This window comes from Sapajus apella, unplaced genomic scaffold (genome assembly GCF_009761245.1).
Source record: "Sapajus apella isolate SASKATOON/1434 unplaced genomic scaffold, GSC_monkey_1.0 scaffold45, whole genome shotgun sequence".
Classification (NCBI taxonomy): Eukaryota; Metazoa; Chordata; class Mammalia; order Primates; family Cebidae; genus Sapajus; species Sapajus apella.
In genome coordinates, this window is record NW_022436985.1 from 19,100,318 (window position 1) to 19,111,429 (window position 11,112).

Sequence of the window (11,112 nt, forward strand, 5' to 3'; positions counted from 1 at the left end):
ATTAGAGCCAAGTAGTATTGAATTGTGTAGATGTATGACAATTTGTTTATCCATTTTCCTGTTGATAGATATTTAGGTTGCTTCCAGTTTTTGCTTGTTATAAATAAAGCTGCCATGAACATTCTTGTGATAGTCTTTGTGTGAACATATATTTTCACTGCTCTTGGATAAATACCCGGGAGTGGAACTGTTGAGTCATAGGGTAGATATATGTTTATCATTGTGAGAAACTGCTAAATGATTCTCCAAAGGGTTGAACCATTTTACATTCCTACCATCAATGTCGCTCTGCATTCCCGAAGGAAAATTTTTTACAAAGCCAAACTATGATGACATGTTAGTGAAGAATATTTATCACGGTGTCTAGGGTGGGAAAAATTTCTATGGGAATCATTTGGAGGGAGGAAAAAACAGCAAGAAGGAGCAGGGGGAGTGGATTGGCATTCACTAAAAAGCATTCACCAGGAAGCCAGCCTGGGGACACCACGTGGGCAGTGGGCTCCATAGCTACCAATCAAGGCTGTGTTCTCTGCTGATGGCATTCATTCCACATGCCAGGCCCTCTGTCCGTGATCCAAGAAATCTGGGCAACTTATTGTTTTTGTTCAAGTTGTACTTCATTGAAATTCTTTTTGGAGTGTCCCTTTCGGTCACAAGTTCCCTTTCTTGTGTGAGAGCCAAGATAGTGAAGCTTAGCACAGCAAGGCTTTTTGAATTTGTGCTGCTGACTTCACCACCAGTCGTGGTATCAGAGCTGGCTAACCTGACCTAGCTCGTGGTCAGCTTTCTCCTGGCTTCTACAAGTAGAGAACAACTTATGGTTTATCTTTTGACCTCTTCCCCCAGGTTACTTTGAACAAGGTTTTTAGTGTTTTTTATGCTATTCTATTTGAGGGAGGGCAAGGCCTTTGGCACTGCCTTTAAGGTGATTTCATTTTGAGACAAAACCTCATTGTCTGAGTTTTTCTTTAGGTCATCATGACAGAGGTCAGAAATAGTGTGAAGTAGCCCCCAAAAGAATAAATCTCAACTTTCTTCAGGCATGGTTTATCCTATCTGTGTACTCCTTTTAATTCAATCCTGTTAGTAAACATTCTTGCTAAAGTAGACAACCAGCAGTCCTCATTCCTCAGCCAAATTCTGTGTAGTAGACTAGGGTCCCAAATTTGGGCACACTTGGTTTCTTTTTTTTTCTCTTTTTTTTTTCTTTTTATTAATTTTTTGTTTTTGTTTTTGTTTTTGTTACAACTCCTATAATCTTTTTGCTGTTCCTCCAATTGGCACTCACTGTAAGTGAGAAAAATACAAACCCCCATTTACTTCTCCTTCCTTCTCTTTCAATGGAGGGTTTGTCCCTCCTCTTACCAAAGGCAAATTCTTCCATGTATGTTCTGGATTCCATTCTGCCCTGCCTTCTCAGAGAATGTTTCTAACTGGTTATTTACTACCTGTTGCAGAAATCATTGTCCTCTAAAATCTAAGCTTCTTTCATGGTATAAAGTTGTCGCTGGGAAGTAGTGGCTGCCCAACCGGAAAATACATTCCCCAACCTCCCTTGCCTTTAGGTGGAACCATATGACTAATTCTTCTCAATACAATAAGATTAGAAGTGGCACAGATCACTCCTTGACCAGGTAGCTTCAAAAGCAAGAATGCTTCTTCTCTTTCTTAGGGGCAGCAAATATCTGGGTTACCAGTGGCAAATCCTTATGGGTCTGCAGCAACCTCAATTTTTGCCTCCTCAGAAGAATTTGACTGAGGGCCATAAGGCAAAAAAAGACATGGAGGCAAGTTTCAGAACAGGAGTGGAAGTTTATTAAAAGGTTTTAGAGTAGGAATAAAAGGAAAGTACAGTTGGAAGAGACCCAAGTACAGTTGGAAGGACAAGTATGGTGTTTGACCTTTTGACTTGGAATTTTATATGCTGGCATATTTCTGGCATATTGCACCACTTTTCTTTGATTATTCCCTTAGGGCAATCCACCTGTATGTGCAGTGGCGTCCTTGTGCTTGGGAGGTGAGTATGCACAGTGTGTTTTTAAGTTGTGTACATGCTCACCTGAGGCTTTCTTCCCTTTTGCAGTGGAATGCCCCCGGAAGGTCATATTCTGCCATTTTGTCTCTTAATGGGTTCACTAGCCCAACTCTTGACAGCTGCTGATTACCAGGTGTTTCTTCTCTCTGTAGAGAGACTGCCTTTTCCTGGTGCTGGCTGTGACCAAGTATTATTTTAGAGAGACAGTTAACAACTGCCTGAGCATCACCTGATGGTCACCTGACCTTCCCAGTAGAGGTGTTGGGGGAACCCTCTCCTGCTCCACTCATTCCTACCTAGCTACCTACTGTAACACCTTCTGCCACTCAATGCACAGGGGCACAGCAAATTTGAAAACCAGGTATTAAGGATGGGACCTCCACAAGATGGATGGAGCCTGGGTTTCAGTACCACCATTTAGAGAAGAACCAACTGCCATTAACAGCATCTATTTAGGATTGGTCAGAAGGTAGTGACTTATCTCAATTAATTATTCACAGCCAGTTACAGATCAAGCTCCTCATTCTACTCTTTCCCCACTTCTTACTGCTGCCCTTGACTTGTCTTGAAAGAAAGAAAAGAACAGAAAGAAGGAAAAGGTCTGTTTTGAACTTTATGTGAGTGCGAAATAAATTTCTGTCATATTTGACCTATTATATATTGCAGAGTCCTTTGGTTATAGCAGTTATCATTACCCTGGCTAGTACATTATTTTTCTTTCCTCTACATCTTCCATATTTCTATCATTATCTATCTATCTGCATTCAGACGTGACCAAGAATTTCTCAGCTTAAAAACAAACCTTCCATAGACTTCATTCACACCCATGTCCAGTTTTCTCTTTACTCTCTTTCATAGAAATCTTATTAAGAATGTCATTTATGTGCAGTCTTAATTGCTTTGCCTCTCATTCACTTGTTACCCCAATTCACGTGGCTTCTTTGCCACTGCTCTTATTCGAGGTCTTCAAAAGCTGTCACGTTTCCAGAGCCAGTAGACACCTTTTGGCTCTCATCTTAACTCTCAGAAAGATTTAACACAGCTGACCACTCCCTCCTTTCTGACATACTTTCTCTCTTGCATCCTTGAAACCAACCTCTTACTTGAATGACTCACAGGCATTTTAAACTTATCATATCCAAAACTAATCTACAACCTAATTCCTCCATTTTTCTCAACTCAAAAAATGCTACTTACATTCATCCACTGGCTATAAATCTGAGGCTAATTTTTGACACTTGCTGGAGAAAGTCGCCATCCATAGACAGTCCAACATCATACCCTGCCAATTTACTTCCGAAATTTTCTTAAACGTGAATACTCTTCTCATTTACACTCTTCTCCATAGTCCCACCCACTCTCTATATATATGTTTAAAAATGTACGTCAGATAATGTTGCTTGGCTTTAAAAATCCTTCAGAAGATTCCCACTGCACTTAGGACAAATTCCCTTATTCTTTATTTTTTTCTTTTTTCCGACTTCTACTTTCTGTTCAAGGGGTATATTTTCAGGTTACACGAGTAAAATGCATGTCACCCGTGTTTGGTGTACACGTAATTTTGTCACCCAGGTAATCAGCATAGCTATCCAAGGTAGCTTTTCAAACCTCACCCCCTCCCGACCTTCCACCCTCAAACAGACCCCAGTGTCTCTTGTTCTCTTTTTTTGTGTGTCAGTGTTTGGCTCCTACTGATGAGTGAGATATTTGGTTTTCTATTCCTGCATTAATTCACTTAGGGTAATGCCTAATTATTAATATTATTGTTATACCCTCACATGATCTTGCCCCTTCCTATGTCTTTAGTTTTAGCTACCACTCACTTTTGTTTGCTCACTATATTTGTTTTTCTTTCAAATCTTTTTTTTTTTTTTTTTTTTTTGAGATGGGGTTTTGCTCTTGTCACCCAGGCTGGAGTGCAGTGGCACAATCTTGACTCACTGCAACATCCACCTCCTGGGTTCAGGCGATTCTACTGCCTCAGCCTCTGGAGTAGCTGGGATTACAGCCGTGTGCTACCACGCCCAGCTAATTTTGGTATTTTTTTTAAACCTCTGCAATTATTAGTTTATTAGTATCATCCAGGACTCAGATGTTCAGTATTCCTCCTGAAATTACATAAAAATATGCAAATGGAAAGAATCCACGTCAAAATTATATAAGAAAACAGCACTTCATCACAAAAGTGTGTAAAATTACAAGAATGCTATTTTAAAATACTGGCACTTTAAGAGAAAGATAATCTCAAAAACCACAAAATTGCCAAATTGTTCACTAAACTGGTAAGCAGATAAACATGACAAATGAATGAGTTTGGGTTTTAAAGAAAAATCATCCAAATAAATTGAATAATTCATACTGAGATGCAAAGTTTAAGTGTCTTCTTTTCTCCTATCTACTTGGATTTATAAAGGGGCAAACCATAATGTAGGAAAATATTCTCTATTTTGGATGTGGCATCTTGTTTTGAAAGCTGGCCCAATGAATTAAAAATACTTTTAATGGAAAGTCTCATTTCTTGAGCAGTCCATATTTAGGTAAATGGGAAAACACATCTATAGCCAGCCTTTTCAGTCTTCACTGAGACTAATGTCAACAAAAAATTTAATATGGCAGTCTTGTATTTTAAGCTCACCCTTTTGGGGATACATTCTTAGGTCTTCTTTAATGTGGGAACTGCAAAATATAACTGTCATTACATGGTAATGGGAGTTAAAGAATAGAGTCCTCATGTAAAGGTTAGAACATACTTTTTTATTAGTCCTTCAAGGACAGACCTTAAAAATGATTGATTTTTAATAATCCCATGCTGTGAGTAGATCGATTACTCTTCAGTTTGTAAATATAAGTAGGCTATGTGAAATTTCTTAACTGATCAAGATTTTGGATTTTTAGTTATGGATGAAAACCATCTCAACTTAACTTTATCCCCATTATGATATACAGGGTGTGTAGGCAAAAGCTTTTTATTAGCTAAATGTGTGAAAGGATAAACACCGTAATAATTCATGGGATTCAAAATGGGCAAAAGCGAAAGACTAGCTCCCTTCAAGAAGAAAAATTTCAGACCTATGAGAAGGACAACAATACTAATAAAAAAATTGTATTTACTTAGAAGCATTCGAAATGTCAACAAAACAGCTGCAACTTTTTTTTTTTTTTTGCAATTACAGAGTGTTATTCAGTTAACAGAACAACAATTATTTCGTATAAGCTGCATCAAAGACAACTGAAGATGAAAAAACTACCATCCCCATATACCACTAATTTGTGCTGTGCACCAAGAACCTGCTTTAATTTCCGTGCCAATCTACAACCCCCATACTGTACCAGGCAAGGTGAGTGGCTACTGAAAATATCACCAGGACAGGGCTATCTAAAGACACATTTGGTAGTGCGTTAACTATACAAAAAAAGACACTGTACAGCTTAAAAACAAATCTTACACAGTCTTACATTTCAATTTTTTTATTTAAAAGAAGTGAGTTGTGTACAGGGGGGTTAAAAGCTTTATAGATAAGAAAAACAAAACTGCGCCAGAACCAACTTATTCATCATCATCACCTTCTTCTTCCTTTTCCTCCTCATCCTCTTCACCTTCCTCATCTTCCTCCTCTTCCTTCTTTTTCGTGCTTTTTTCAGCCTTGACAACTCCCCTTTTCGCTGCATCAGGCTTTCCTTTAGCTCGATAGGCAGCAATATCCTTTTCATATTTTTCCTTCAGCTTCACAGCCTTCTTTTCATAAGCCTGGTTGTCATCTGCAGCAGTGTCATTCCACGTCCCTCCCAGTTTCTTCGCAACATCACCAATGGACAGGCCAGGATGTTCTTCTTTGATTTTTGAGCAATACTCAGAGCAGAACAGGAAAAAGGCCAAAGGAGGCCTCTTGGGTGCATTGGGATCCTTAAACTTCTTTTTTGTCTCCCCTTTAGGAGGAATATAGGTTTTCGTTTCTCTCTCATAACAGGCCTTGTCCACCTTTGCAATATCTTCAAATTTTCCTTTCTCTTTAGCAGATATGGTCTTCCACCTCTCTGAGCACTTCTTAGAAAACTCTGAGAAGTTGACTGAAGCATCTGGGTGCTTCTTCTTATGCTCTTCCCAAGATGACATTTTGCCTCTCGGCTTCTTAGGATCTCCTTTGCCCATGTTCAGTTATTTTTCCTCAGCAAGGCACAGAGTCTCCCAGTGCCCATCTGGCTCTCACTTGCCCCGGCGCTGTCTCTATGGAGCTCAATGTACTGCAATCAGTTTGTTTTTTACATAGAGTTGGGGTTTTACCATGTTGGCCAGGTTGGTCTCAAACTCCTGATCTCAGGTGATCCTCCCACCTCGGCCTCCCAAAGTGCTGGGATTACAAGCGTGAGCCACAGCACCTGGCCTTTCTTTCAAATCTTTGAAATGAAAACGCTCTCTCCTACCTCTAACTTGAAGGGCAAATATAAACTCAATCAAACTTAAGCGAAAAAGGGAATATGGTAGTGCATGCAAGTGAGGAAGCTAGGAGGCAGCTGGCTTCAGATGTGGCTGGTTTGGGGAACTCAGATTATAACCTTATTGCTCTGTTGTCTCATCTTTTACCTCTGCTTATCTTTGACTTAATTCCTTCTTTATTTCAGACTGTCATTATGGAGGCAGAATATTCACTGTCAGAGGTGTCTGTTTATGAACAAGGAATTAACCTTACTCAAAGAGTGGCCTGGCCTTTACTCTTGGTTTCTGGGAGGTAATCTCTAGGTCCTTGGAATGTCATGACTGAGAAGAGTGTCTGTTTGCCTGGGAGCCTTGGGCCAGCCAGATAGTAACAATGTGATTTAGGGCTTTCTGATTATGGCTTTGAGCCACATTACCAAGGTTAGTTAAGGTTGGGATTTCAAGTACTGGAGACTGAAATCAGCCACGTGGGTAATCAGTGATGCCTGTATGGAGCCCAGGTAAATCTCTGGGCCCTGAGGCTTTAGGGAATTTTCTGTGTGGCAATACTCTGCATACTGTCACACAATGATGCCAGGACAATAATGCTGTCCTGACTCCATGGGAAGAGGACAACTGGAAGCTCCACATCTGGCACCTCTGATACAGGAAATAAAAAGAAATTATTTAGGCAGATAGTGAGGGTAAGGAAGTTCTCAGTAAGGTTTTTCTTTTAATGAAAACCAGCCCCCAAATCATTTCTTTTGTAACAAAGAGCAGCGTGCAAAATTGAACTCCAGACATAGAAAAGCAAGCTAGAAGCTTGCACGGGTGAATGCCGGCAGCTGTGCCAATAGGAAAAGCCTACCTGGGACTAGGCATGTTCAAAATGGTGGCTCCATCTTCTCTTCCCTTTGCCACATAGGTGTGCAGTAAGGAGCAGACAACATGGTGCCAGCCAAGTCAAGAGCCCATTTGCATAATCAGATTAGGGTGGGGCAGCCAGCCTTCTCCATCCTCTATGTAAACATCACACCTGGTCCAACCAATCTGTGGGCCCTACATAAATCAGACACCACCTCGTCAAGCCTGCCTATGAAATCCAATGCCCTACTATGGGCTGGATTTCCCTTTCAGGCACTTTCTCTCTCTCTCTCTCAGAGAAGTGTGTCTGAGCACCTATAATAAATATGATGAACAATATAGATGTGGTCCTGTATTCATGGAGCTTAGAGTCAAAGAGAGAGAGAGAGAGAGAACTGTTCTTTCTCTTTCCTTTGTCTGTTAAACCTAAATTTACTTCCTGTGTGTTCATGTCCTTAATCTTCTTGGCATGAGACAATGAACCCTGGGAATTGCCCTAGACAATGATACTGCTTTACTTCCAGGCCCATGTGTCTCTTCCTTGGCCTGCATTTAACCTGTATTCTTTCTATGCAGCCAACTGTAACCATGAGTACAGCAGCTTTCTGTGAGCTCTGTGAATTCTTCCAGTGAATTATCAAAACTGAGGGTATGTTTGGGAACCTCCTGAGCTTGCTGTTGATGTTGGAAGCAGAGTGTCTTGTGTAGACTATGCTCCCTCTAACTGTACAGTTGGCTGACTCTCACACCATTACACATTCTTAGCTTAATAATATAGCTAAATGATTCAGTTTTTTGATATTATACAAGAAAGTCTCCAGAGAACAATGCTTTGTCTGGTTAGGTTAAAACAAGTGTCCATCCCTGAACTGATCAATATCCTGGAGAAAAGAGTACTGCAGTCAGGCCTTGGTCATCCCTGAACTGATCAATATCCTGGAGAAAAGAGTACTGCAGTCAGGCCTTGGTCATGTGTCTGCCTAAACTAAAAGAATTTAGATTACAAAAAGAATGGGGACAGGGAGGCTGAGTGAACAAAAACAACAGGCATCCAATATGGAACATCTTCACCAGTATTTTACTTTGTTTGGAGCATTTCTGATTTCGATTCCTCTTCCTCACCATCACAATTTCCTAATGATTAAGTCTACTCATCATTTGGGTTTCAGATTATCTGTCACTTCACCAGAGAGGCTTCTCTCAGTCAAAATGAAAGTTCCCATTAGAATGTCTTATAGCTTTTGTCAGTCTGTAATTATAAATTCATTCATCTGATTGTTAGTTTAATAAATATATTTTCAGACACAATGTCTTGCTATATTGCCCAGGCTGAAGTACAGGGGTTATTCATAGACGTGATCATTACACACTACAGCATTGAACTCCTGGGCTCAAGCAATCCTTCTGCTTCATCCTCCTGAGTAGCTGATATATGTCACCTCACCCAGCTTAGTTTAATATTGTAATGCCACTTTGACTCTAAGCTCCATGAATGCAGGACCGCATCTATATTGTTCATCACATTATAGTTGCTCAGACACACTTCCAGATCAAATGAATAAGAATGAAAGAAAATCTGTCAATGGATTACCTTAATCTCAGGTCTTGTACTAATTCCTCCAATGTTCTTTTTTAGTAAAAGATCAGTAAATGAATATCTGATTAAATTTTGGACTCACTTGTTAGAACCAGTAAAAGAAACTTGCTTCAGTTTTGCAGTCAGGAATTCAAGAACTGCACAATACTCAGAAGTTAAAAATCACTAGATGGATTTGCCTCATCATCCTTTATTGAAACAAAGTATGTAACATCTATATGGAAATACATTTAATGATAAATTAATAAAACTATAGGCCTTGCCTTGCAAAATGTTTTATTTGATTTCAGCTACACAGTAACCCAGTAAGATAAGTAACACAGGCAATTCTGTTTAACAGATGAAAAAAAAAAAAAAAAGGTTGAGAACCCGACAGGTGAGATGAATTACTCAGAATCACATGAGAAACTTAGCGGTCAAACAAGATTCTTACTCAGCAACCCTAAAGCGTAGTTCTAGATTCCTTTCTACCAGCCCAATGTTGCCCATCCTCTCAACCTTGGTGAACACACACTGCTACCTCCTCAGTTATGGAATGTGTCAAAGCATACAATATTCAATGCATTGAATTTGAATATGAACAGATATTAAGTTTTCCCTATTTTATGAACACTCTGGTCATTTAGGCTTTCCTTGTTACATAAATTCTTTGTTACACTTGACACTTTTTAGTTAGTGATTTACTCCATCCCTATACTGAATCTTAGTGGTTATGGGGTTTTCCCCATCCCCATCCCAGAGGCAGTCTGGCCAGTGAGAGTCTGGCATCCTCCAGGCAGGCACTCTTTCCCAGTGGACAATATGAATCTGGCACTTCTGTAGTCAGCTTGCTCCCACATAGAACCACAGGCTAAAACCATTCTGTGGAAGGCAGAGCTGAAAAATGAAGGAAAACCATGACCTAGTGATACATTTTGAACCCTGAATCTAGCTGTGCCTAAAGCCCATACTAGCCCTGAATTTTCAGGTACAGAATCCAATAAATTTCCTTCTTCACGTAAGTAGGATTCCTGTCTTTACCATACAGAAGGATCTCAAGTATAATATCCTATAATAGCATACTCGCATTCAATTGCATTCCTATACTCTTTTTCAAGGGGGGGAGAAGTGAGTGAAATTACAGCTATTTCCCAGGGAATTACACTGCATATAACAATGAGATTGGCTACAACAAAACAAAACTAAACTGAAAGTCACTTCACTAGGAGTTAGCTGCACTCTCCTGCTCTGAAATGCTTCATTTGCTACCATTCTCCTTTAGGTGAGTGACGAGAGGGCACCTCCTGTCACCCCTGGAATAGATCAGCCCCTACTGCTGGTCTCTTACTTTGCTCACTAGCAGGTCTTCCAGAACTTCTCCACTGCAATTTGATGCTCTAGATACCCTTATCACGGCTGAGATTCTCCCCAGCTGTCTAGACCCACATCCTCCTTCTTCTCTCTGTCAAGTGTCACTGCAAATATATTCCAGGAAAATCTTGCTACAATTGTTTCAAATCTCAGAATAGAATTTTCAGCTCTAATTTGTTTGCAAATAACATATCATCTGTTCAAAGTTAAGCCTAACTAGTGATTCACTTTCTGATTGCCAGCCTCACAGAAACAAGAATGAGGTGCAGGGTTGGGGGTGGTGGGATTCTATAGGAATTCTTTTGAGTCAGAAGAATTCAGTACACAGGACCACTTAGTTGGCAATAATGGTTTCAGCATAAGACATTTTTAGACTTTTATTTAAAAATTCAAAGCTTTGATATTTCTCAGGACAATATGAATGTTGTCTGCGCCCTGGCTAGTGAATCCAGCAATTACTTTTCATTTGCCAAAATGATGAGTGTTTCAGTTTTTCAGGAACTAACATTGCCTAATTGGATATCATACCTCAGTGGATGACAGGATCATAGTGAATCATAATAATTTGGTAAAATTGTTTTGTTACTAGTACTTATAGGAATTTAAACAAAGCTTGTGGGTTGTGCTGGTTCTTCTCAACAGATCATCGTCTTTTAAAAGGGAGGAAATTGGGCCAGGTGTGGTGGCTCACACCTGTAATCCCAGCACTTTGGAGACCGAGGCGGGCAGATCATGAGGTCAGGAGTTCGAGACCAGCCTGACAAAGGTGAAACGCTGTCTCTACTAAAGATACAAAAATTAGCTGGGCATGATGGTACACACCTATAATCCCGGCAACTCAGGAGGCTGAGG

At 40.0% G+C, this 11,112-nt stretch overlaps 1 pseudogene across 1 annotated transcript; it reads right to left on the reverse strand.

Annotated features, from left to right (window-relative positions):
• Positions 1-4,083: 4,083 nt before the first annotated feature.
• On the reverse strand, positions 4,084-6,346 carry LOC116524510 (annotated as a pseudogene). The gene has a single exon (XR_004257366.1). The product of XR_004257366.1 is annotated as a high mobility group protein B1 pseudogene (transcript).
• Positions 6,347-11,112: the final 4,766 nt, after the last annotated feature.